We start from the raw sequence: 27,024 nt of genomic DNA, 5'->3' as shown, positions 1-27,024 counted from the left end.
CCTGCTTCTGACCCCTGTCTTGGAGTGCCCCCCTCAACCCCCGGACGCATGCCTGGCCTGGGGCACTGAGCGGACTGGGAGTGGAGGCTGCTTCACCCTGGGGCTGTCACTAAAGGTGGGTGAGTGGCCTTCCGAGCAGGCAGAGCCTTCCACAGGATGAGCATGTCCTCTGCAGGGCGAGGGGAGTGCCCCATCTCCGGACAAGAGTCAAAGGCCTTTCGGGACTGGCCCCTGACCCCACTCACCTTCTCTCAGCCCCTTCCGCGCCCCCCTTTTCCTCTCTCCCTGCACCCCTTCTTTCCATTTCTCCCTCATCTCTGCCAGTGGTTCCTCTGTGACTTGGTCAGGGTCCTTCACCTCTGTCCTCTCTGAGCCTCAGTTGTTCATCTGTAAAACAGGCTAACACTCTCATCTGTGTTTTGGTGCTACTTTGAGGATTAGATGAGATACGCACATAGATGAAGTTTATCCTGGGTCAACCGGCTCCGCTAAGACCAGTTGCTATTCCCTTCTTTGCTAGGCTCATCCAGGCGCACACCCCTGGCCAGCGCTCAGGACCCCTGTACTCTAAGTGCCCCTTCATTAAGTGCCCCTTCCGGCGCAGTAACATCTCCTCCCTTTGCTCCACTCCCCAAAGTCGCACGGGGAAGGGACTCCTGCGCACGCTTACTCCCCTGCCCGCCGCGCAGGTGAGCCGCCTTCACCTGCACCTGGGTTTCACATCCTGGACCCTCCTTCTGCTGAGGCGGTCTGGGGGCCGGGTGCTGAGCGCGGCAGGAGCCTGGGGTGCCGCGGAGAGCTCCCGCCCCCAGCACCCGCCTCAGGGATGGCACTTCGGACCACGTGATTTCTCGGCAGCAGCCGCGGGTTCCAAGCACTAGCCCGCTGCGCCCGGCGTCTGCTTTCAGTTTCCTGCAGAGCGCGGACGAGCCGGGAGCGCGGCGGTGAGTGCAGGGGCTGCGGTCCCGGGCGAGGGCGCTGGGCGCCGGGCGGTTGGGGCTCCCAGGTCTGCAGGGCGGAGAGGGCAAGAGCGGATGCCGGAGATCTGGGGATGGGGATGCGCCGATGCCGATGGCCAGGTAGTGTCCGGTGGCAGATGGACAGAAGGGGTGTCGCTAACCCTGCGCTGTGCAGCCCGCTGTCCCACAGCTTGGGGGATGGCAGGTCGGGCGCCCCGCTTGGGGGACATGGCCTGCGGCTGTGCAGTCCCGCTCCGGGGGGGTGGGGGTGGGGGGACCTGTTGCCTCCCAGAGCCACCGTTTTCTCTTCTCGAACTTGTCATGGCTTCATGCAGAGTTACATGGTCGCACTGTTCATTATGCACAATTCATACTTTTGGGCCTAAGAAAAGAAAACTTTCCATTGCAGAAAATTCCAGACTTAAAAATAGCAGAAGGAATAGGATGAGGAAGGGCCATATGGTTTTGCTGGTTTTGATGTAAGGAAGCCCCTGGATCCATTGCTCGTGGTCCAGGCTCAACAGCCCTAGGCTGTGCTTTCCTCTCTATCACCCCTTATTTGGAAACAAATGGCAGACATCATAGCATTTCAACGGAAATATCTGAGAATGTACTAAAACATAAGGAGTCTTTTAAACACAGCTTCTATACCGTGAGTGTACTCTCAAGGTTTTGACCATTCCTTAAGGTCGGGTCTCCCCTATTTCTAATGACTGTTTTAACTCAGAGGTGACAGGGAATGCACTTGGCTGTCGTTTTGGTGACTCGCTTTTCCATGTGGTTTCCAACTGCTTTTCTCCCTCAGAAAGTCAGGACCTGGAGTTAGCTGGGGTAGCCATTGGCGAAGGTTCTAGATAGGCCCCACCCACCCCACCTGCATTGCTGTTTGCATGCATTTTATAAATTGGGGTTTTTGCATTTTCTTTTTTAAAGATTGGGAGTTCTATAGGCATAAAAAGCAGTTTGAAACATGGAAGTTCCCAGCCTCTCACAGCTGGGAGGAAGATGGAGTGGACCCCAATCAGTACCTGAAACTTCATCTCCCTCTGAATGACTCTCCTTCTCTCTAGAGAAGAAATAAGCCCGGAAATGCACCAGGCTTAGGCTGGGCTGTAGCCCAGTGGCCTGGAGTTTGATTCCCATACTGCTAACTAGCTAGCTAACTAACTAACTAGCTAGCTAGCTAGGCACGAACTCCAGCTGAGAGCACAGAGGAGGGAAGGCTGATATGGAAGTGAATATGAATTCCCCACACAGCACGCTTTCCGCCAGCCTACTGGCCCGTAGCCTGGACTGGCCATTCGTTATGTCTACCTGTGCTGCCTACAGAAACAGCACCAGGTGGGCAGGCACCTGGCCTGGGAGGCTGACAGACTAAATCTCTCGATACCTTGCATTTCATCGCTCCGAAACTTGGTTTCTCATCTGTGGATGGGTATAATAGATCCTTCAAAGTTGGCTCCATGGATTGAATGAGACGAGGTACACCAGTTCTTGGTCCATTTTAAAGTACTGTTTCATATGATGGTGACTCTCGTTCCTGGACGGGACACACCTGTCTCCCCGCACCTCAACACCCATATCCCCACCCTTCTGAGGAGAGTCCAGAAAAGCTTCCTAGTATGTCTTCTCCCTCTGTTGTGGCTTGAGTTGTGTCGCCTGAGAAAGGCGAAGTCCTGACCCCCAGGACCTCAGAGTGTGACCTTATTTGGAAAGAGGGTTGTTGTAGATATAACGAGTTGAAACGAGGTTATACTGGAATCGGCTGGCCTTAAGCAAATATGACTAGTACCCCGGTAAGACAGAAGATCAGCATGTTAAGACACACCTGGGCAAGACAGCCATGTGGTGGAGGAAGAGATCGGATGATGTACCCACAAGTCAGGAATTTCCGGCAACCACCGGAAGTGGAAGAGGCATGGAAGGATCCTTCTGTAGACCCTTCAGAAGGAGCCTGACCCTGTCCATACCCAGATTTCGGATTCCTAGCTTTCAGAACTGTGAGAGAACAAACTTCTTTTTCTTTTTCCTTTGGTACTGGAGATTGAAGTCGGGGTGCTCTCACCTTGAGCTACATCCCCAGTTTTGTCTCATTTTTTTTTACTTTTTCATTTTGAGACAGGGTCTTACTAAATTGCTAAGGGTCCTGCTAAACTGTCAAGGCTGGTCTTAAACTTGGCAATCCTCCTGCCTCGGCCTCCCAAGTCCCTGAATTATAGCATGCGCCACTGCTGGGTTTCTGCCGTTTGAGCCCACTCACTTCCTGGCACCTTGCTACCCACCTCTAATGCCTTGCCCTAGTTTCTCTTCTCTACCTGCCACATGCAGTTGGACTAAGGATCATGCAAACCAATGCCAGCACAGACACTGTAAGACTTTTGGGGGCTGGGAATGTAGCTCAGGGATGGAGGGCTTGCCTGGCATGTTTGCAGCCCAGGGTTCTATCCCCAGCCCTGCAAAAAACAAGAAGAGAAAATTCTGTAGGTGTTCTGAGAATGTAAGCGGTTTTCTTTCTTTGTTGGACTTGTTTTTTTGAATGTTGATTGGGGACCTAAAACCTATTGAACTGAAACTGAGTCTACAGCACGATTTGAAAGAAAATAATTCAGGAAAATTGCTCATCCTGCGTGCTAATGCAGGCTGTCTGGAGAAGGAAGGCTTTGGCCCTTTAGACTACCCTGGAAAATCATCCAATGTGCCCCAAACCAGGCAGAAGAGGTGAAGAAGGCAACATTGGCTGTTCATGGGACATGTTACCCACAAAACAGGCAAGATTATGTAACCCACGTGCTGCCTCGGGTTTCCTGGGTCCTTGAGAACTGGGCAAAGTTGGCATGACCCTCATTTGGCTCTGTAAGGAAGCCCTCGGTGAGCCCAGGCTTCCTGTATCTAGAGGTGGGGATGGAGTTAACTTAGCTCTCACGCCACCTGATCGTGGGCACCTCTTCTGCTCTGCCATCAGCCTCTCACCCTGGTTAACTGTGGTGTAAAACCAGCCAGTTTCCTGGGGCAGGGAGCCGGGCAGCCAAGGGAAGCACAAGTCCACTCATTCTTCCTGCCTGTCCCAAACCTGACCACAGTTGGGCTCCAGCTCCATCCCAGGCGCTGCCCCAAAGTCTTTCAACTTATCCCAGATATGGGACACTTCTCCAGAAAGGTTTTTAGCGGCTCTTCTGCCATGTGGCAAAGGAACTCCAAAGAGACTGAGGTAACACGAAGCTGATACTCTGCGGCATTGTTACTGCTGTATGAGTCATTTCCAGTTTTGTTCTGTGTGTGCTTGATCAAATTTTTAACGGACTCGTGCATAAAAACAAAAATGAAATCTCACTTTTTAGAGTAAATATTATGGACTGAGCCCTGTGGTGCACATCTGTGATCCCAGAGGCTCAGGAGTCTGAAGCAGGAGGATACTAAGTTCAAAGCCAGCCTCAGCAACTTAGCCCTAAGCCCGAAGCTTGGTGAGACCCTGTCTCTAAATAAAATATTACAAAGGGCTGGGAATGTGTCTCTGTGGTTAAGCACTCCTGAGTTTATTCCCTGGAACCAGAAGAAACAAATGAGTAATATAGGATTACATGTTAAAGGAAAATTAAATCCCATGATATCACTTAACTTAAAAAAATCAATAGCTAACATTTGTATAGAAAAAAAATGAAAAATGTATGTAAGTATATAATAAAAATATGCTTCCCTCCCGCTCCTGTTTCCCAGCCACACCGTTACCCTCTCTAAAGGCTGGCAGTGTTATCACGTTCTTGTGTCTTCTTCCAAAGATGCTCAGACACACACGCATACACATCTGTGTGCATACATGTACACATCTATACATAACACAAACACACACCCGTAGATTTCTCCCCTTCTCATAAATGGTGGTATAGAGGGTTCACTTTTTTTTCCTAATGCAATTTGGACATCTTTCTATACAAACACAATCCTGCCATTTTTCTTCACGGCTCAGAACAGATCCCAAGACCTGGCACATGCTAGGTGGTTGCTCTGCCACTGACCAAAACTTCCAGCCCTCTCTTTCTAACAACTACATAGCCTTTCCCCACATGACTGAGGTGTCATTGACCTAACATTTAGATTTTTTCCTGTCTTTTGCAATTCCAAACAGTATTGTGATCAACATCATTGGTCAAACTTCATTTTTCATATGTGGGAGTCAATCTTGAAGGAAATCCAGGAGCAGGCTTGCAGCTTGGAGAGGGCGTACGGTTTGAACTTGGATGAATGGGACCAGCTATCCTCCTTAAGGGTAGTGCTCACTTTCTCTCCCACCAGCTCAGTGTGAGGGTGCCCGCAGCCCATGCCCTCAGAGCATGTATGTTATCAAACTTTTCTATATTTGCAAATCTAGGAGATGAATAATGGCGGTTTTCCTCATATCTCATCTTGAAACCCAAGAAACTCTTGCTGGCGGGTGGCCCTGTGGCCGGGAAGCGTGCTGCACTCTTAATGGTGGGCTGTGCTCCCAGCGTTGAGCAGACCCCAGCAACCCACTGCGAGCTTCTTCTTTCTGGGCTAGTGTTTTGTGAATTCGAAGAATGGAGTACCCAGGCGAGGTGACCAAGTGTAGGAGTACGATTTGCTCAAGTGTGAATAAAACAGCTCTGGCTCAGAGAGAGGACCCAAGAGGAGCTGCCCTCCGGGTGTGCTAATCTAGGGGTTTATGTAGCACTTGGGTCAACACCATTGGTCCAAATTTATGCTAATGAGGAAAGGTATTAGCCCTATTGGTTAACTCTCCTTCCTTCCTTCCTTCCTTCCTTCCTTCCTTCCTTCCTTCCTTCCTTCCTTCCTTCCTTTCTCTCTCTCTTTCTTCCTTCCTTTCTCTCTCTTTCTTTCTTTCTCTCTCTCTCCTCCTTCCTTCCTTCCTTCCTTCCTTCCTTCCTTCCTTCCTTCCTTCCTTCCTTCCTTCCTTCCTTCCTTCCTTTCTTTCTTTCTTTTCTTGGTACTGGAGATTGAACCCAGGGGCACTTAACCACTAAGCCACATCCCCAGCCCCTTTTTTATATTTTATTTACAGACAGGGTTTCGCTGAGTTGCTAAGTCCCTTGCTAAGTTGCTGAGGCTGGCTTTGAACTCACATACTCTTGCCTCAGCCTCCCAAGCCTCTGGGATTACAGGCGTGTGCCACTGCCCCCAGCCACTGGTTAACTCTTGAGCACAAACTTCCATCAGGTCTGCCCCACTTCCATTTTCTTGCTGCTCATCTGCAGGTGCTGCTTCCCAGGAGGTTGAGGTAGGCAGACTGTGCCAATGGTGCGTGCATGGGGTTCCAGAGCAGTGGCGCTGCATGGAATGGGCTTCTGCAGTAGGTTTCTGCACTGTGCCCAGGCCTGGCCATAGGTCAGCTCTCTCTGGCTCACCTTGGTGCTGCCTGCCACGCCTCTGGCCTGAGCTGACTTGGCAGGTTCCCTGTGGCCAGGACTGGTATGTGCCACTTGGGCTCCCGCCTGACCCGGTGCCCCGCCCCCACCTCTCTGCTGCTGCTTCTCAGCAAGGACCAGGCTGCGTGGCTTGGTGGCCCTTTTCCATAATCGTCTGTTCACGTCCTTGCCCACTCTTCTATTAGGTTGTCGATCTTTTTCCTATCGAGCCCTATGAGTTCTTTGTACATTAAGGAAATTAGCTCTTCGTCTACAGTAGTGTTACACTATCGTTTTAAATGGAGGCATGGTGGTCCACAGAATGGCTGAGTGTAGTCATCATTGTTAGATATTTTAGATTTGGTCTCATTTTCTTCCTTTGCATGTGGAATATTTTCTGTTTTATGTAAAAAGTAAGATATGGGATATTCCTCTTAGGGCAGGAAGTGCAGGAAGCAGGGAATACCTTGACTTTGTAGTGTTTGGGGTAGGTGGGACCCGAGTGCAAGGTGGCAGCAGGGACCAGAACGTAGTGGGGAGACTGTTTTGCATGCAGCCTGTGTCTTGGGGGCTACATTTGCTCCAAAAGGAAGGGAGGAGGAGAGGAGAGAGAAGCAAGGAGGGGAAGGCAGGGCCACACAGAAAACTTCCTGGAAGTACGAGGACAGAAGGGTGTTTCCAGCCTGAGTTTGCCCCCTGCTCCGGGTGAGGTGGGAGCCAGCAGCCCAGACACCAGCTCTGGCTCCGCCCTGAAGGCTTAAATCCATTCACATATGTCTGCCCAGTCCCACAACATGGCAGGTGCCACTCCAGGTGCTGGGCTAGCTGGGAGCACAGCAAAGTGCCACTCGGTGGAGCCAAGGCTGATAGAAACTTGGTAAACAAGTAGATAAATATGTATGACCGGGGCGTGTGGTGACTGCAGCGCAAGACCAGATATGTGAGGGGCGGGGGTGGGGCGTGTTTGGGAGACACCAGGTGTGGCCTTCTCGTAAGGAACACTTGGGACATTGGAGAGAAGACTCAGTGGGGTGACACAGGGAATCATGAACCATGAATACTGAAGAAAGAGGGAACCAGGCAGAGCGGGTGGAAAAAAGAAGGAGGAGGAGGAAGAGAAGGCAGTGGAGAGCAGGGAGGGATAAGGTGAAGAGGGGTGAAGTCTGCTTTTGAGCTCAGCGTGCTTCCTGCGGGTGCATTTTGTGCATGTGATTTCACAAAGTTCTGGAACAGGAGTCCTGACGGGAGGAGGCCAGGGTATTGCAACACCCCAGGAATTCCAGGGCCGGTGGGGAGGCCAGAACTTGATGTCTGAATTGGTTTTGTCCATCTGAGGAAAGAAAGAGCCGTCCTGCTGACATCCACTGTAGACAATGTCCTGGGGAACACCCTTGGAGCCAGAGCTCAGGTCACATTCCAGACTGTTTCCTGAGGCTAGGTTCTCAAGGTGGACTTCTCAAGGGATGTGTGGATCTTTAGTAAAGTGATTGAGATCGCATTGCCAGATCCTAAAAGACTGTGTCCATGTATAGGAGCTTCAGTCGCCGGGAACTACTGGATCCCGACATCCATCTTCTGGGGGAGGGATGGAGCCTGTATCACAACCACCCTGTCACCAGCTTTGGAGGGGTCTCTTCTGCTCGGGACATGGAACAGAAGGGTGTTGGTACCGTCAGGAGCTGGTTCTCTGAGGCACTCAGATCTTATCACAGTATCTTGTTCAAAGAAATGAATAGCTTGCAGTTCATGTGCTCCTGGTTCTTGAAGGTGTCTGGTACCTTTCTGGACGTCAAGATACTCTCAATGAAATGGACAGGACATTTCCCCTCTCAGGACTCACCCAGTAGGAGTCAAGGTGGCCTCAGGAGGTGCATGGCTGGCCCTTGGCCTGAACTGAATCTTAAAGTGGGAAAGCTGTTCTCTTTTCCGTTCTTGTTAATCCTTCCTGATTAGTCAGGGAGGAAGTCTCAGAGGGGTGGCGGGCATCCGTAAAACCTCTCAGACCTACAGGCAGCCGCACCAGCTGCAGGGCCAGAGCCCTGTATTGGTTTTTTGTTTTCTGTGGGTGTCTTTTTGGAGGTTCCCTCAGCTCAGGGCAAATGATACTTCAAAAAATGAAGTTAAAAGTGAAGCAGTTTCCAGACTGACTTTAAGGAAGTGATGATCTGATTGAAATTTAGGGGAGAGAGGAGAGAGAGAAAGAAGAGAAGAAAAGGAAAGGAAAGAAGACAGTCCTCGGGCACAGATAAGAGTCGTAAACTTTGCACACCCGTCCCCAAAGGGTGAGATCGCCAGAAAACTTCACGCTGTATGTCTCCATGGAAGATACATTTGGCTGTATTTTTAAGCAGAAAAAGAATAAAGATATGCTGAAATGGCCATTTTGTTTTAGAAGATGCCGTTGCAAGGATTCGGTTAAGCGGCAGCCTGGCTTTTGAATCTGCTCTGGGCTTCTTCACTTGACAGAGCCTGTTTCTTCGGTGCACGAGGGGGTCACATCGGCAGGGGCAGGTGGGCCTGGGGGACAGTGAGCAGATGCAGGTGGGATGCCACAGTGTGGTGCCGCCTGTGCTGGAAGCCGGGGCTGTGGCCTGGGCGTGGCCTTCACTGTGCTTTGCATACATTCATGTCTCCAGCCCTCAGTGCCGCCGTGAGGTATGTGTATAATTGTCACCCTGTTAGCAGATGAGGAAACTGTGGCACAAGGAGGTTAAGAAACCTGCCTGAGGTTGCCCAATGCCAAGTGTTGAAATCAGAACCCAGGCCTTCTGACCCCAGAGACTCTTGCCAACTCCACAGACCCCTGGGAGATAGCTGGGTAGAAAGCCTTGACCTACAAGCATGCAAACCCCACATGACCAGGCAAATTGGTCAGGATAGTGGGGCCCAGCATCAAGTCTCCATGCGCCAACCCCTCAAGCCTTTCTTCTGCCCCACGCACCTGGCACTGGTGGTCAGGGTGGGAGAGAGTGTTCAAGGGTCCACCCTGGAAGCAAAAAAATTCGCTCTTCTAACTCTGCAGGGCCCTGTTTCCCATTCACTGCTCAGCTCCGTCTGCTTCACTTTCAATAAACTGCCTCCATCTTCACCACACAGATCATGCATGATTCCGCCTTCTTGCAAAAAGCCAAACTCTTGCCCGCTAGGTGGAAATCTCCTTTGCTGGCTGCTCCCAGCCCACCTCTGTTGTCTCCCAGAGGTAGCCACGATTTGCTGTGTTCCTTCTCGAACTTTCTCTAAGCCTTCACATCATAAAAATGATTCTTCTGTCAGCCTTGCTAACTACCAGGTGCTTTTAAGTACTTTACACATATTAACTCATTTAAGCCCTCCGGCAACCTCAAGGGGTAGGTACTGTTATTATTCCTGCTTTGCAGATGGGGAACGTCAAGGCCCAGAGAGGCTACTTCAGACTCAAGTCCAGGACAAGGGTGCCAGCTTGGCAGGGTTCTGGAGAGTGCCCTCTTTGGGTTTCACAGGCTCCTCACTGTGTCTTCCTGTAATGGAAAGAGGGCCAGAGAGTGTTCTGGGAACTTTGATGGAGGCGTGGATCTGGTTCACCAGGACTCCACCCTGTCTCCTCCCACAGACCTACCCCGACCCTGAAAATCATCACATCGGCAGTTAGAATTTCAACACATGCATTTGAGGGAAATGCAGACATTCAATTTATAGGGCCCTGTGTCCCAGCTGTGTGGCTCTTCATGTGACTTTCTGCCAAGAAGTTTATTCACAGAGTCAAAGGGTGGACGGAAGTCACTGACAGCATGTCCTGCACAATGGAAAGCCAATTTCCAGGCTGTCAGCCTGAACCTGGGGATCTGGGACTTCTCTCATTTATATTTCGAGCTTTCTTTGTCCCCTGCCTCAACTTCCAAGCCAGCACAAGATGCTTCTGGAACCCCCGTGCCAGGCCGGTGTGTGGCGCTGAGGAGGGGATTCCCAAACCTCAGTTTTATTTTCACTTTTGTGTGGAAGTGCTGAGCCCTCAGCTGCAAGAGAGGAACTGGCAGAGCCACTGAGCTGGGGCCTGATGTGCCAAGGAACAGCAGAGAGGCCAAGGTGGGCACCGCCTTTGGGTCTCCATCCAGATATGTCTGCCTTGGTGGCCTTGTCCCCGGGGCCTTTGGGGCTGCTCAGGGCAGGAACTGCAGGGTCTGGTTTGCTGGAGAATCAGGACACCAATGCAAGGGAACCAGGAGAGTGAAAAGTGGCGTCACTCCAAGCCTAGGAAGTGGTCCCGGGGCTTGTCAGCACAGCAGAGGCACGTGGGGTGCATGTTCCACCCCCGAGATTGTGCTGCATTGGGTCTATAATGAGGTGTGTTGGGATTTCTATAAGACTTCCCCCCACCCCAACCTGTAAATGGGAAATGCAGACAAGTTTGGGAACCACTGGTTGCAGGATCCAGGAGGAGCATCAGGGGACTCCACACTGAGTTGGCAGAAGCCCCCTCCTTAGACCTCACCAGCACCAGCTGCTTCCTGTGCGTGCGGGACCTGAGGGGCCAGGGCTGAACGGGAGAGACAAGGCCACCCTGGCTGCCTGCTGTGCCGGTCAGGTTGGGGTCCCTGTCCTGCAGGAGGCAGCATGTGGACCCCCTGGGGAACCTTCTGTGGGAAGCCTCGGCCTCTGAGTAGGAAGGTGCTGGAGGACGGAGGTGGTCCAAAGGCATTACGTCGTGGTCTGGGACCCAGAATTGGGGTTTCCTGTAATGGGAAGAGAGAGGCCTTCTTGTATTGGGAGGAAGGGCCTGTGGGCCAGGACCCAGACCCCTGGACACCCCATTCTACATCCGAGGACTGCAAGGAAGCATTAACTCCTGCTCTGGGACACTAGCTGGTGACCCAAGCAGGTCCCTTCTCATCAGGAGCCTCCTCTGTAAAGTACTGTGACCATGCATCTGAAGTCCTGCAGGCCCCGTCACTGTGAGGGACAATAGATGCAAGGGCTTTAAAAGAGACACTCATCCCCCGCCCACGGCATCGTCGCCCCCATGGAAATGTATGCACGTGTCAAGGACGCCTTACCTGCGCTCTAGCTTCCTGGGTGAGGGGGGACCATGGCTGGTACCTCTCCAGATGCCTCCCTGAGGTGAGGAAGGTGCCCTGCAGCAGCTCTGCCCTCTTTGCTTCCGTCTGCGGGGAGTGCCAAGGCCTCCTCTCGGGCCTCAGTGCCCACCTTTAAAATGGGTCTGGCAGGCACTTTCAGCTCCGTCCTTTGCTTCTAGGCAAAGCCTGTCATCAGCCTGTCCTGGGTTTTCTGTCACCACTCCTTGCAGAGTTTGTCATGGGGGATTCCAGAGGACCTGATGACGCTGGGCTAGAGTTTATCCAAGGGTCCACAGGCCCTGACCTGTTGACCCCATCCCCAGAAACCAACTTCAGCAGTGCTTTCTCTTTTTTGAGGCAATTCTGCCCAAGTGTCCCCAGCCATGACCAGGGTGCCTTTCATGTCAACCCGGTGAGCCGCATCCTTTCTCCCCCAAGGCTAGTGCTTACGCCTCTTAGTTCTGTCCCTTCCTGCCCACTGTGTGTTCTCCACCTTGTCTCTTCTGCCAGCTCTGCAAGGACGGGGCTTCTTGACCCGACCCTTGCAAACAGCCCCAGGGGAGCAGGGGAGGCAGGTAGAGATCCCCACCCAGGAGAGGAGGCAGAGGTCCTGCCTCTCCCCTGCCACAGCCTCACTAAGGCCAGAGGAGGACAAGAGCCAGAGGGACCGCAGCTCCGGACTGTGACTCACATCCTCTCTTCCCTCCCTTTGGGGCCCGGGAGGCAGAGGAAACATGAACAATGATGCTAAGGCTAAGAATAGCCAAGGGCCGCTGAGCTGCTCTCATTTGCCGGACATCATGGACGGCCTTCTGGTCCCATCTCACACCTTGCCAGGTACAGCCCAGAACCTTGCCCCTTGGTAGGACCCACCTGAGATCATCCACATTCCAGATCTCCCCAAGGTCAGACAGAAGCAAGGCACCTCCTGAACCGCTCTTGATTAGCTTCTGCCGGCACACCCTGCCTCCCCGATCCGCCTCAGAAAAGAACTTCCAGAAGAACCCCCAATTTGGAATGTGGCCCAGAGGATCCCCGTTTTACAGATGGGGACATTGAGGGTACCAAGAAGCTAAGGAGCCTATAAAAGTTCATGCAGCTGGTGACTAGCAGACACTCAAATCCAGGGCCCTCGGGCTGAAGCCTTTACTCTTAACTGGGACCAGGCACTGCATCTGCCCCCCTGGAGGCACCGCCAGCCTGCTGAGGGACGCGGCCAGCCCCAGAGGAACGACTTGCAGAGTGGCAAGACCTCCAACAGAGGAGACGGGGAGGCTGAGGAATGAAACCAGGATGGGAACTGAATTTGGCCTGGGGAGGAGGGTTGCAGGAAGACCCTCCTGAGAAGGCAGCAAGAGTTCAAGGCTGGATGGGGAAAGAGAAGGGCATGGGGTGTGAGCCGCGTCCCTTGGGCAGGACCACAGGCACACAGGAGGGCCAGGAGGGCCAGGGCCAGGGAAGAGGGTGGAAGGGCCGTTTGGCCCTTCATCCTGAACCTTCCCGGTGCCCAGTGTGCTCCAGCTTTTGGGGGTCACAGTAACATGTCATACCTCTGTTCTGGAGGGGATGGGGGAACACGGAGGGTGAGGCACAAATAATACCAGACTGGAGTTTGAGAGGAAGTGCATGATTAGACAGCGCCCGGGTCTAGTATGAAATTCCCAGGATTCTCCTCCTTGGGAACAACTCCTATTTTAAGTTTTTAATGTAGTATAATGTCATAAACATGCACATTTATTTCTTCTTCACACAAGTGCAGCATATCTACGCCCTGTTCTGAACTTTGTCCCTTTTTTATTTTCAATATGTCTTGGGTACTGTTTTATATCATCTCATATAGTTCTGCCTCTGTCTTTTCAATGGCTACACAGGATTCCCTTGTATGGATTTATCATAATTTAAATATAGCATGTCCTCTTTGGTGGATATTAACTTTTCCCCTCCAATTTTTTGCCACTATAAACAAGGTCATATATCTCTGAGCATATGTTATTTTGCACATTCTGGATATATCTGAAGGTAAAATATTTGGATACGAAATTGTTAATTGTGGTTATATGGCATTTGCCATTTGGGTAGATGAGATACTGATTAATAGGCCCATTAGTAGTGCATCAGGGTACCTGCTAATTTGCAACCTTGCAAATCTAAGAGCTAGGAAATGGCATATCTTTTTTAGTTCTAGTATGTATTTCTTTCATGTTGTATGAGATGGAACATCTTTTTTATACATTTTTTTTTTTTTACCAATTGCATTTTGATTCATTGTACACAAATGGGTTACATCATTTCATTTCTGTGGCTGTGCATGATATAGATTCATGCCATTTATGTAATCATACATGTACATAGGGTAATGACATCTGTCTCATTCCACCATTTTTCATTTCTCTCTCATTTCCCTCTACATAATCTAAAGTTCCTCCATTCTTCTCTCACCCCCCCCCACCCCCCAATCCCCATTATATATCATCATCCACTTATCAAGGAAAATATTCGGCCTTTGGTTTTTTGGGATTGGCTTATTTCACTTAGCATGATATTCTCCAATTCCATCCATTTATATGCAAATGTCATAATATTGTTCTTTATTGTAGCTGAATAATATTCCATTGTGTATATATACTACAGTTTCTTTATCCATTCATCTGTTGAAGGGCATCTAGGTTGGTTCCACAATCTAGCTATTGTGAACTGAGATGCTATAAACATTGATGTGGCTGTGTTTTTTTTATACATTTAAGAGCCATGGATATTTTCTTTTCTGGAAACTTTATCCTCTTTACTATCAGTCATTGGTCTTTTTATTATTGATTTGCATTAACTCTTAATATATTAAAACATTTAACTCTTAATAAATTAAAAACATTTGCATCTATGATATAACTAGTGGATTTTTTTTAGTTTATTTGTCATTTGTCATTTTATTTGTGGGTCTTTTTTTGGTACTACAAAAATTTTATGTCTGATTTCATCTCATTTTTCTTTTATGATTTCTGAGTTTTAACAGTGCTTAGCAAGAAACTCCTTGAATTTTTTATTATTTCATTTTATGTATGTATTTATTTATTTTGCTAAGATCAAACCCAAAGCCTCAGAGGTTATGCATGGGCCCTACCACTGTGCTACACTTTTAACCCTGAAATTATTTTTAAATACTTTTTCCTATGTTTTGAGAACTTAAATACCTTCAATTTTTTTGTTGTAAAATATATGAACCATATAGAAAAATATAAATGTCTATAGCTTTGTGAATTGTTATGTTAAACATTGTTTTTGATTCCATTCAGAGTTTAACTTTTTACTTTGTAAATTTTGACCCAGTGTAGGGTATTGTGGTATAAATATGAGATAGATATATAGATTGAAGTCCATCTTTATTAAGAAAAAATACTTTTGGGCTGGGGTTGTGGCTCAATGGTAGAACACTTTCCTCACTTGTATGAGGCACCGGGTTTGATTTTCAGCCCTATCATATAAATAAATGAATAAAATAAAGGTCCATCAACAACTGAAACTATTTTTAAATACTTTTAAAATGCTGTGAAATTTGAAAACATTTATCATATACCAAGGACAAAAGAAAAATCTATTTTTCATACAGTATAGTAAAACAAAAGATTAATGTTAAGTATTAAAAAACAACCCTCCATGAAATGACTCAGTTCCAAATTATAATTATTATCTACTTAACAATATAAACACTAGATATAAATTTGTGGAAATTAGCCCAATGTACTTTCTTTTATTACTTTTTAAAAGAAAAAGACTAGAAATGACCCAAGCAATAAAGTTCATAAATTTAAACAACTAAATAACAACAGGCGTAAGTTACGAAAGTAGAAAAAGGAAAATTCTAGAAGAATAAGTCAATAGAAAGAGAAGTTTAAGGAGATGGAACTGTTAACCACCCTGACTTGGTCATCACACATTCTATGCATATATTGAATTATCACACTATGCCACAAACATATACAATTAGAAGAATAATAAATCTTTTAAATTTATTTTTTTAGATGTAAGAGAGAGCAACTGCTGACAAATCTAATGAAAAGAAAAAGACAAAGTAAAATAAATTGCATTACATGTGAGGACATGAGGAGGTCGAATGAAAGTTAGGAGAAAGTGCCAGAGGGGAGATTCAAGATGGCAGAGCAGAGCAAGGCCGCCTTTCTGTCTCTGTGACTCAGGATTGGAGCAGCCAGAGGATGGCTTCTCAGAGAGGTGGGGCTTCACTAAAATTCAGTATTGGACAGTCAGAGCGTCTCAGAGGTTTGGGTGCCTTGAACAAAGAACAGGAAAGAGTGTGCTAGTGCCAAGCCAGGATGACCACAGCAGCCGCAGCTAGACAGCACAGAGGCGGGGAGGACATAGGGAGAAACACCATGGGCAGATCTGTCGCAGAAAAACCTGTCAATCAGAAGAGCAGCCTGAACTGAGCTGACCCAGTGGCTGTGTGAGGGGACAGGTGGATGAGAAGGGTGGGAACACGAGGTTAAGAGAATCATTCTATAAAATGAGCCCCCCCGTGCTGACCCCTCACATGCTTTCTTTGCCAAAAAGCCATCTGCCTGCAGCTGCGCCTGGCCCCAGTGGGCAGGATATGTCACATTCCTCCGTAAACCGAGGCAGGGGGTGGAGGTCAGGCAGTCATCGTAGGTAATGAGTGAGTGGGGTCAAGAGAGGACGGGGACTGGTTATCACTGGTGATCAGAACAATGGGCTGTCAACCTCTGTGGTCCTCCTCCTGGGCACTCCGAGGTGCTCACAGTTAACCTCTGTGTCCCTTCCCTTGGTCACAGCATGCGGGGAAGAAAGACAAGACCATAATTAAGAAGAGGGGATCTGAGGGCTATAGAAGAGCAAGACACACCCCCCATGGGCACCCAGCTCTGGGGCCCTTCTCTTTGGAGAAGTTTATCTCTGTCCTCTTCTTCAATAAAACTTGCTGTCTACGCTTGCCTCGGCATTTCTTCGACACGGAGGAACAAGGACCTGTTCCTGATCTCCGAGACTGGTATGAGCTGTACAGAGAACCGGTATTTAAAAAATGCTCTGTATTTCTCAGCTGGCAAAGTGGGAGCCACGGCGGAAGCCATCATGAGGTGGCCGTGCTGCAGCTGCTCCTGCCGGAGCTGGAGCCGGGAGAGCCCACCAAACACTGCCCCGCCGGCCCAGCCAGCGCCGCCTCTGTACCCAGCAGAACATGAGTGAAACGGGCACAGAGAGGGTTGCACCCAGGGAGAGTCAAGTCACAAGGGGAGTTCAGCTTGCTCTCCCTTTGAGTCCAGCTGAAGAGGGTCAGGAAACTGGACAGGTGGCATGAACACACCCAGGGACTAAGCTCAGGAAGGCTGTGTTCATGAGCAGCAGAGCCTGTGGAAGGTTGGCTCTCCTGTCCTGAGAGTAAAATTTCTGGGAGGCTCCTGAGAGTCAGAATCCCAGAAGACATAGGTATCTGCCAGCCCCAGGGGTGTGTTGATCTAATCTCTCTAGAGCAGATACCACCCAACAAAGCCCCTAGACCTGACTCAACCTGAGCTCCACCCACCAGAACTGCACTCACAGAACTCTGTAGCAGCCCCATCCTGGGCCCTGGACTGACCTTGTTTATGCCGACACAGTTCTGATCAACGGAACTTCCCACTCCAATCTACCTTATGCTGGTGAGAAGGGAAGCTGAGAGCTAGTTCAACCAGCCTCAGTTTTAGGCCCCTGCAACACAAAAAGAGGAAGGGGTCAGCAGCCCCCAGCCAGCCCCTCTCTGTACACAGCCCAAGAAGAAATGGGAAGACAGTTGGGCACAGGCAGTGACCTCCATCCTCCCTGGCTGTTTGATCACCTCAGTGGAGATAATTCTTTCATTTCTCACTAACAGTCATTTTTCTGTATGTGTGTATGTGTGTGCGTGCGCGCGCTTGCTGTGCTCATTGGTTTGTGGATATATAAATGTGTACTTATTTGTTTCTTTTTTCCCGTTTTTATAAACAGTTGTTTTTCCTTGCTTTTCCTTTTGAAGGTTAGGGTTTGGGGTCTGGTTTTTTAATTTTTTGTTTTGTTTTTGTTTGCTTCTCTCTCTCTCTCTCTCTCTCTCTCTCTCTCTCTCTCCTTTCCTCTTCTGCTAACAGTCAAATTCTCTTGTCTTTCTGTCTCCCTTTTTCATTTTTTCTCCTCCTTCTTTATAACCATCACTCACTATATCTCTTCTGCATTCTCTCTCTTCATTGTACATCTTCATCTCTCCTTCCTATTGCACTTTCTCTTTTCTCTTAATGAACTGTATTTTTACCATCTTGTAAAACTATTTGTTTTATCTAACTCCTGCCCAACCAGTCATCATGTTGCAATCATTGGTGCTGTGGATGACATATTTGACACCTACTGTTTAATGTCAGATTCAATTTGTGGTTACATATTGTTTTTGCTGTTGGCAATTGCTGACCCACCATTCCTGTTTTGGCGGTGTTAGTGTTGTGGATGTCATAACAGGCACTGGATACTTATGTTAATGCTGTATATTGTTTGTATTGGTTGTTGCTGTTGTTTGCTTCCCTTATCCTGTGAGGTGCTGGGAACCTTCAGGGAAACTACAAGTTCATAGAGTAAAGACTACTACTGAACTAAACTCGGCCAAAAGACAGTGCATCTTGCTCCACACATAAATTAATGACACTCGAATTTCAGCTATACTTCAATATAAAGAATAGAAGTGACAAAAACCCAAACTAATGACCAGACCCCAAATAGGAATGGCTAGGGGCGGGCCCTCAGGTCCCATTCATGGACATCTACTGCTTTAGCAAAACAGAGAATTAACATAATGTCTATGGACAGAACACCTATGGGTGAGTCTTGTCGCTGGCTCTTTGCGGTTCCAAAATCCATGGATATTTGTGACCGCTTGCAGCAACAACTTGCACGGGTCTTATGGGTGGTGGAGTGGAAACTGAGGCACTTCTATCTTTCTCTTTAGTGCACTGCTTTCTTGCTTGTTTATAGAGGATAAAGGAAACGAGGTTTACTTGCTTTGAGAGGAGAGAGAGAGAGAGAGCCCGCTTATCAGAGAGAAAGAGACTTTGCTTAAGAGAGAAACTTTGAGAGAAAGACAAGCTTTGCTTAGAGCTTAGAGGAAGAGACTTGCTACACCTTAAAGTCCTGCATCCTGTGAACTAAGGGTACGTCCACCCAAGGTGCCCTAGTGATGCGTCTCAGTTCTCCGTTCCGCGATCTGCTTTCCGCCCCTGCCCCTACTCGCTGCTGCGGCGTGTGTCTTCTTCTGCTGTTTTCCTGCTAATGGCTGCTGTGTCTCTGTCTCGCTCCGCCTACGCTTATATCACCTCCAGGAGGCGGAGAGCAGGGCCACGCCTCTTACGCAAAGATTAGGCGAGGCGCTCCGAGCAGGCAATTAGTGCTCGAGAACACATGCACATACATTGTGTGCGTGGACGAGAAAATCACCTGAGTGTGCTTATGTCAATTAACCTCCTCGCTGCCAATGTGATCAGGCGCCATCCCGGCGCCGCCAACATAACACAGCCCCCAACAGAGTCTCACTTTAGATTACTCTAGGCCACATTGGCAAGAGAAAGAGGGAGACAAATCCATCCTGACAGATGCATGAAACTCAACAGAGCAATACAAGAAATATGAAAAAAGGTAGCATGACACCTCCTAAAGTTCATAATCTACCAGCAACCAACTCCAAAGATGTCGAAGTGGATAAAATATCAGATAAAGAATTCCGATTTCTCACCTGCTTTAGCTCTCTTGATATAATAAATGTAAAATAATTATAATGTAGTAGTTTCTATGGGTGTTTAGAATTTTATAACCACAATAAATTTATAGCATCAAAAGAAAAAGAACTCCAAAGAATGATTGTAAATATTATCAATGAATTCCAAGAGAACACAGAAAAACAACTGAAGGAATCAAGGAAGTCGGTACAGGATATGAATGAGAAATCCAATAAGGATATAGAGATATTGAAAAAGACCCAAACAAAATCTTGAAAATGAAAAACACAATAAATCAAATAAAACATTTACTTGAAAGTCTCCCTAATAGAGTGAAAGAATCTCAGAGCTGGAAGACAAAGTGGCCAGCCTTGAACATTCAGACAGCATTAAAGAAAAGAAAAGAAGTAACCATGATCAGAATATACAAGAAGTCTGGGGCAACATTAAGAGACCAAATTTAAGAATCATTAGAATTGAAGAGGGTTGTGAGATGCAGGCTAATGAAATGGAAACCTCTTCAGGAAAAATAATAACAGAAAAATTTCCAAACCTTGAGACCGATATGGACATCCAGTTAGGAAGCATTCAGAACCCCACACAAACAAGATCAAAGGAGTACCTCTCCATGACACGTTGTAAGTAAAATTTCTAATGTATAGAACAAGGATAGAATTTTAAAAGCCTTAAGATAAAACCATCATGTCACATTTAGAGGCAAACCCATCAGAATTGCTTCTGATTTTTCAGCACAAACTCTAAAAGTCAGGAGGGCTTAGAATGATATGTTCCAAGTTCTGAAAGAATACAACTGTCAACCAAGATTGCTATATCCAGCAAAACTTTCCTTCAGAATCAAGGAAATAAGAACCTCCCATGTTAAGCAGAAACTAAAAGAATTCATGACTACTAAGCTGGCACTACAGAATTTACTTAAAGAAATACCCCACACAGAAGAAATCAAAAACAAACTGCAGAATTCACAAATGAACAAATATCATTTAAAGGGTAGCTAAGAAAATTAGAAACAGGACCAAATTAAACATTAGAAATAAATCAAAATGACAGAAATCAATAAATGGTCTCAAATCTCTAATTAAAAGATAAAGATTGACAGAAAGAATAAAAAAAAAACAAAAAAACCCAACCACATGTTGTTTGCAAGAGATCTCCAGACAAAGACAACCACAGGCTGAAAGTGATAATATTGAAATTGATATCCCATGCAAATGGAGCCTGGAAACAAGAAGGAGTTACTCTCATAGTGGACAAAGTAGACTTCAAGCCAAAATTAATCAGAAGAGACAGAGAGGGTCACTTATGCTAATAAAGGGAACAATCCAATAAGAAGATATTATGATAATAAATATTTATGCCCCAAACTTTGGTGCACATAATTATATAAAAGAGACACTAACTGAGCATGATAGCACACACCTGTAATCCCAGTGACTCAGGAGGCTGAGGCAGAAGGATCACAAGTTCAAGGCCAACCTCAGCAAATTAGTGAGACACTAAGAAACTTAGTGAGACTACATTTCAAAATTAAAAAATAAAATGGGCTGGGGATATGGTTTAGTGGTAAATCATCCCTGGGTTCAATCCTCAACAAGAGAGAAGAGAGAGAGAGAGAGAGAGAGAGAGAGAGAGAGACTGCTCAAATTAAGATCTCAGATAGATCTCAGTGCAATATTACTGAGTGATTTCAATATACCTCTCTCATTAACAGATAGGTCATCCAGACATAAACTCAGGAAAGACTCTTTGGACTTGGAAAAAATACATATCAAATGAATTTAACAGACATTTATAGGATATTTTACCCAATAATAGCTGAATGCACTTTCTTAGTAGCTCATGGAACCTCCTCCAAAATAGACCAATTTTAGGCCACAAAGCAACTCTTAGCAAATACTATATATATATATACAAATTCCTTGCATCTTATCAGATCATAATGGAATTAAATTAGAAACCAACAACAAAAAGCCCACAGAAACTATATAAACACATAGAGATTAAAAAATAACACTTCTGAATGATGAATGGGTGATAGAAGAAATGAAGGGAGACATTTTTAAATTCTTAGAATCAAGTGAGAATAGTGACACAACCTAGCAGAACCTCTGGAACAAGAAAAAGGCAGTTCTCAAAGGGACATTCACAGCAATGGGTGCTACTTAAGAAGATCAGAAAGATCCCAACTAAATGACCTAATGGTGCCTCTGAAGGCCCTTGAAAAAGAAGGACAAACTAAATCCAAAACCAGTGTAAGGAAGGGAATAATTAAGATCATAACCAAAATCAGTGAAATTGAGAATTAAGAAAAAAAAAAAGTACAAAGGATTAATGAATGAAAAGATAAATAAGATGGATAGGCCCTTATTCAAACTAACCAAAAGAGTGAAGACCAAAAGTAATGAGATTAGAGACGAAAAAGAATAAATCACCACAGACATCACAGAAATCCAGAGGATCATGAGGGACTATTTTGAAAACTTCTACTCCAATAAATTGAAAAACCTAGAAGAAATGGATGTATTTCTAGATATACAACCTGCAAAAATTAAATCAAGAGGACACAGAAAACCTAAATAGACTAATAACTAGCAATGCAATAGAAGCAGTAATAAAAAGCCTTCCAACAAAGAAAAGCCCAGAACCAGATGAATTCTCAGCTGAATTCTCTCAGACCTTTAAAGAAGAGCTAATATCTATGCCCCTCAAATTATTCCATGAAATAGAAAGGGGTGGAACACTTGCAAATTCATTTTATGAAGCCAGTATCGTACCCAGACCAGAACAAGGCAAGGATACATCAAGGAAAGAAAACTGCAGACCAATATCTCTGATGTACTTAGATGCAAAAAATCCTTAAAGAAAAACCAGCAAATCATATTCAACAATATGTTAAGAAGAATTCTTTTAAAAATATTTGTTTTTAGTTGTCAGTGAATCTTTTATTTTACTTATTTATATGTGGTACTGAGTATTGAACCTAGGGCCTCACACATGCCAGGCAAGTGCTTTACCACTGAGCCACAACTTCAGCCCCAAGAAGGTTTTACATTCATGACCAAGCTGGTGTTATCGCAGGGATGTAAGGATGGTTTGACATATGCAAATCAATAAATGTCATCTATCGCATAAGTGGAATTAAGGACAAAAATCACTTAATTCTCATATAAATAGGTGCAGAAAAAGACTGACCAAATTCAGTATCTTTTCATAATAAAAACACTGAAGAAACTAGGGATAGAATAAACCTATCTCAATATCATAAAGGCTATCTATGACAAACCCAAAGCCACCATCATAGTGATTGGGGAAAAACTGAAAGCATTTTCTTTAAATTCTGGAACAAGACAAGGATGCCCACTCCCACCACTCCTATTTAATATAGTATCAGAAATTCTAGACAGAGCAATTGACAAGAAAAGGAAATAAAAAGGATAAAAATAGGAAAGGAAGAGGCCAAATTATCACTGTTTGCAGATGATATGATCCTACACTTATAAGATTCAAAAAGTTCCATTAAAAAACTGCTAGAGCTAATAAACACACTTAGCAAAGTAGCAGGTTACAAAATCAACAACAAAAATCAATAGCTTTCCTATATACGAACAATCAATCCCCTGAGAAAGAAATCAGGAAAACAATTCCATTCATAATAGCCTAAATAAATAAATAAGTAATAAAAACAAAAAACCTAGGAAGAAATCTAACCAAGGAGGTGAAAGACCTGTAGAGTGAAAACCATAGAACACTGAAGAAAGAATTAAAGACACAAGAAGGTGGAAAGACCTCCCATGTTCATGAATAGGCAAAATTGATATTGTTAAAATGGTCATACTATGAAAAGCAATATACAGATTCAACATAATCTCCATCAAAGTACCAATGGCATTATTCACAGAACTAGGGGGGAAAAAAAGTCCTAAAATTCATTTGGAAGAATAAAAGAGCCAAATGAGGGGTGAGGGAGGGTGCAGGAGAAGGAAAGATGATGGAATGAGACAGACATCATTACCCTCTGTACACGTATGATTGCACGAATGGTGTGAATCTATATTGTGCACAACCAGAGAAATGAAAAGTTGTACCCCATTTGTGTATGATGAATCAAAATGCAGTCTGTAAAAATAAAATTTAAAAAATAAATTGAGTGTTTTGATAAAAATAAGCAATTCATTTCTCTTAAATTAAAAAAAAAAAAAGAATAAAAGATCCAGAATAGCCAAAGCAATTCTAAGCCCAAAAAAAGCAATGTTGGCGGCATCACAATACCTGACTTCCAATCATACTACAAAACTATAGTAACAAAAACTGCGTGGTACTGGCATAAAAACAGATTCAGAGACCAATAATACAGAATAGAAGGTACAGGGATAAATACTCAAATGTAGTCATCTGATCCTTAACAAAGGTGCCAAAAACATGCTTTGGAGAAAGGCAGCCCTTTTAACAAATGGTCCTGGAAACACTGGTTTTCCATATGTAAAAGAATGAGACTATACCCTTATCTCTCAGCCTGTACAAAATGAATCAAAGACCTAGAAATTAGACCAGAAACTCTGCAATTCATAGAAGAAAATGTACGGTCAACACTCCAGCATATAGGCACAGGCAACAACTTTCTCAATAGGACCCTAAAGCTCAGGAAATAATGCCAAGGGTTGACAAATGGGATGTTATCAAATTAAAAAGCTACTTCACAGCCAAGGGAACAATTAAGAATGGGAAGAGAGAACCTACAGAAGGGGAGAAAGTCTTCACTAGCTACTCTTCTGACTGATGATTAATTTCTAGAATATATAAAAAACTCAAAAAACATCAAAAAAGCAAATAACCCAACTAATAAACAATCAAGTGAACTAAAGACACTTTTCAAAAGAAGAAATACCAATGGCCAACAAATACATGAAAAAAAATGTTCACCATCATTAGCAATTAGGGAAAAACTAATCAAATCAAAACTACACTGAGATTTCATCTCACTCCAGACAGAATCGCAGTCATCAAGAATACAAACAAACAATAATAAATGTCGGAGAGGATGTGGAGGAAAAGGAACACTATTGCACTGCTGGCGGGCTTGTAAATGAGTGCAACCACTATGGAAATCACTTTTGAGCCTCCACAAAAGACTAGGCATGCAACCACCATATGACCCAGCTATATCACTCCTTGGTTTTTAGCCTAAAGAATTAAAGTTATCATACTACAGTGATACCTGCATGCCCATGTTTATAGCAGCACGATTCACTGTAGCCAAACTATGGAACTATGGAACCAGCCTAGATGTCCATCAATGGATGAATGGATAAAGAAAATGTGATATATATATATATATACACATATATATATATCATTTAACATTTGTGTGCGTATTACAAGGATAACACTATATTTCCACTGGGAAAGTCGTCACAAAGTTGAACAGACAACGTAATATGCCTTTGCTAAATGTGATATATATATATACACATATATACACAATTGAGTTTTGTTCAGCCATAAAGAAAAAAGAAATTGTAGCATTTGCAGGAAAATGGATGGAACTTGAGAATATTATGTTAAGTGAAATAATACAAACTCAGAAGGTCAAGGGTCATATGTTTTCTCTCATATGCGGAAGCTAGAGAGGAAAAAGGAAGAGAAAGGTGGGCTGGGGGAATCTCATGAAAATCAAAGGGAGATCAGAGAGTAGAGAAAAGGGACCAAGGGAGGGAGGGAAAGTAGGGAAAGGGGAAATACTAGGCAATCATATTAACCAAATTATATTGTTACATTATGAGCATGTACAAATATGTAACAACAAATCCCACCATTTTGTACAACTATAATGCACTAATAAAAAAATGGGAAAGATATTTTATGCAATTGTGAGCTATGCTATTTTTGAACATCTTGAGAAAATAAGCAAATTTTTTCAAAAACATTAATTGCTAAAAGTTAATAAAAATAATAAATGAATCAACATAATGGGGAAAAATTAAGTTATTAAGTTTGATTCTTGAAAGGGCATCTGGATTCCCACCTATGATGGAGGTTAAGGCAGGAGAACTGCTTGATCCCTGGAGTTTGAGGCCAGCCTGGACAACATAGTGAGACCCAGTCTCAAAACAACAACAACAAAACAAACCTTGGTCATGTCGGGAAGGACTTTGGTTTTGCTCTGTGTTAAGCTGTTGAGGACCGGCAGAAGGGAAAGCAGGTAGGAGGCTTGTGCAGGAATCCAGGTGAGAAGGTGTAGCCGGGGAGAGAGCAAGACTCTGGAATACTCTTGGAAAATCGAGCTGTTGTTGACCTGAATCAAGGAAGTGTGGTGCTGCCGGTCAGGGAAGCAGGGAAGGTGGCCTGGGCAGCTGTATGGGAGGAGAGATCAGGAGCTCAGTTTTGGACTTGAAATCCACATGAGGCATCAATGGAGCTGTGAGAATGAGGTCATCCCCAAAGCAGTTTAGCACAGGGCATTTAGCAAAGGCATATCACGTTGTCTGTTCAACTTTGTGACGACTTTCCCAGTGGAAATATAGTGTTATCCTTGTAATACGCACACAAATGTTAAATGAACAAGTAGGATAGCTGTGTCCTTGACAGGGATGAATTACTTTTCAATTCGAACATCAATCCACTGAGTGCTGGAATTGAACCCCGTCTGTGGTCTTCCTTTTTCGGTTTTAGTATTTTGCATTATGTAGGGGACTTTCATTTGTGCAAGCCATTACCGATCATTTCTTGTGCTCACTCATCGTATTTCTGTTCCATACCCATTTGAGGAAATGGCTATTCTAGGTCTTATTTTTAGTTTTTGGTACTGGGGATGGAAACGAGGGGTGCTTACCCACTGAGCCACATCCCCAGCCCTCAGGGTCTCTCACTGAGATGCTTAGGGTCTCGCTAAGTCACTGAGACTGGCCTTGGACTGTGATCCTCCTGCCTCAGCCTCCTGAGTCACTGGGATTAAGAAATGCACCACTGTATCTGGCTATTCTAGGTTTTAATGTAAATGTTTGTGTGGTTTTGGAAATCAAAATGGACATATTTTAAAATTCAAATGGTCCAAAAGAGGACAGCATGATAAAGGACTCTCCTCCCTCCTGTCCTCATCCCCCAGGTCTCCTCTGCGGTTACAGCCATCACCAGCTTCCTCTGTGACCTTCCAGAGGTGGTCCCTGTGTATGCAAATGTATACACACATTTAAAACATTTACATGCACATGAAATATATTTTGAATTTATTCATTAGAATACTTTGGAGTTCTTATCATATCATTATATTACCTAGCTATCTTTCTTTAAAGTGCCTTTTTAATAATGGTGTATCATAATTTATTTCCTATTGATTAATTTTTGCTTTTATTCCAGTCATCTGGGGCTAACACAAGAGAGTGGTCAATATCCTTGTCTTTGTATAAAGGAATTCTGACTACCTAGATTCGAATCCCAGTGACTTTGGGCAAGTTATTTAGCCTTGGTTTCCTCCCCTGTTAAATGGACATATTGTTAAGTACCCGCCTTGAAGGTCTGTGGCAAAGACTAAGTGAGATGGCATATGAAAGCATTTGGCACGGTTCCTCTGCACAGTGAGCACTTAAAGCATGTGTCACTCAGAGACCTTTTCTGTATGTCCAGTAGGTTCTAAGCATTTTACAGGAAAACCCATGAGTTCTACTGCCTCTCAAAAAATTTAAGTCATTATTGTTATTTTATTTATTTTGTTGCCACATATATAAGGATGTCTTGCAGTTACAGTTCTATGAATGCAAATGTTCATAAGGACATGTGCATTTGTAATTTTATACACATTGCCAAGTTTCCTTGATCTCAGTTGAATTCTTCCAAAAACAAACCCTGAAACCAGCACAACTAGTTTATTTGAGAGGTGATCCAAGAA

General features: G+C 45.2%; 1 protein-coding gene across 7 annotated transcripts in view; it reads left to right on the top strand.

The window, feature by feature from the left end:
- The first annotated feature begins 527 nt into the window (after positions 1–527).
- The window catches only part of NLRC5 (NLR family CARD domain containing 5), an 85,359-nt gene continuing 58,862 nt past the window's right edge, over positions 528–27,024 (top strand). For 3 of the 7 annotated variants that reach the window (XR_013760259.1, XM_079117754.1, XM_079117757.1), the window contains exon 1: positions 528–944. The gene's annotated coding sequence lies outside the window, so the exon portion shown is untranslated. Of the gene's footprint in view, positions 945–26,495; positions 26,587–27,024 lie in introns of those variants that run through there. The other 4 variants (XM_079117755.1, XM_079117756.1, XM_079117752.1 and 1 more) reach the window with 4 other exon arrangements.

The sequence above is a fragment of the Sciurus vulgaris genome, assembly GCF_902686455.1.
Source record: "Sciurus vulgaris genome assembly, chromosome: 17".
NCBI lineage: Eukaryota > Metazoa > Chordata > Mammalia > Rodentia > Sciuridae > Sciurus > Sciurus vulgaris.
The sequence above is the reverse complement of the archived record's forward strand: the minus strand, read 5'-3'. Positions and strand labels throughout refer to the sequence as shown.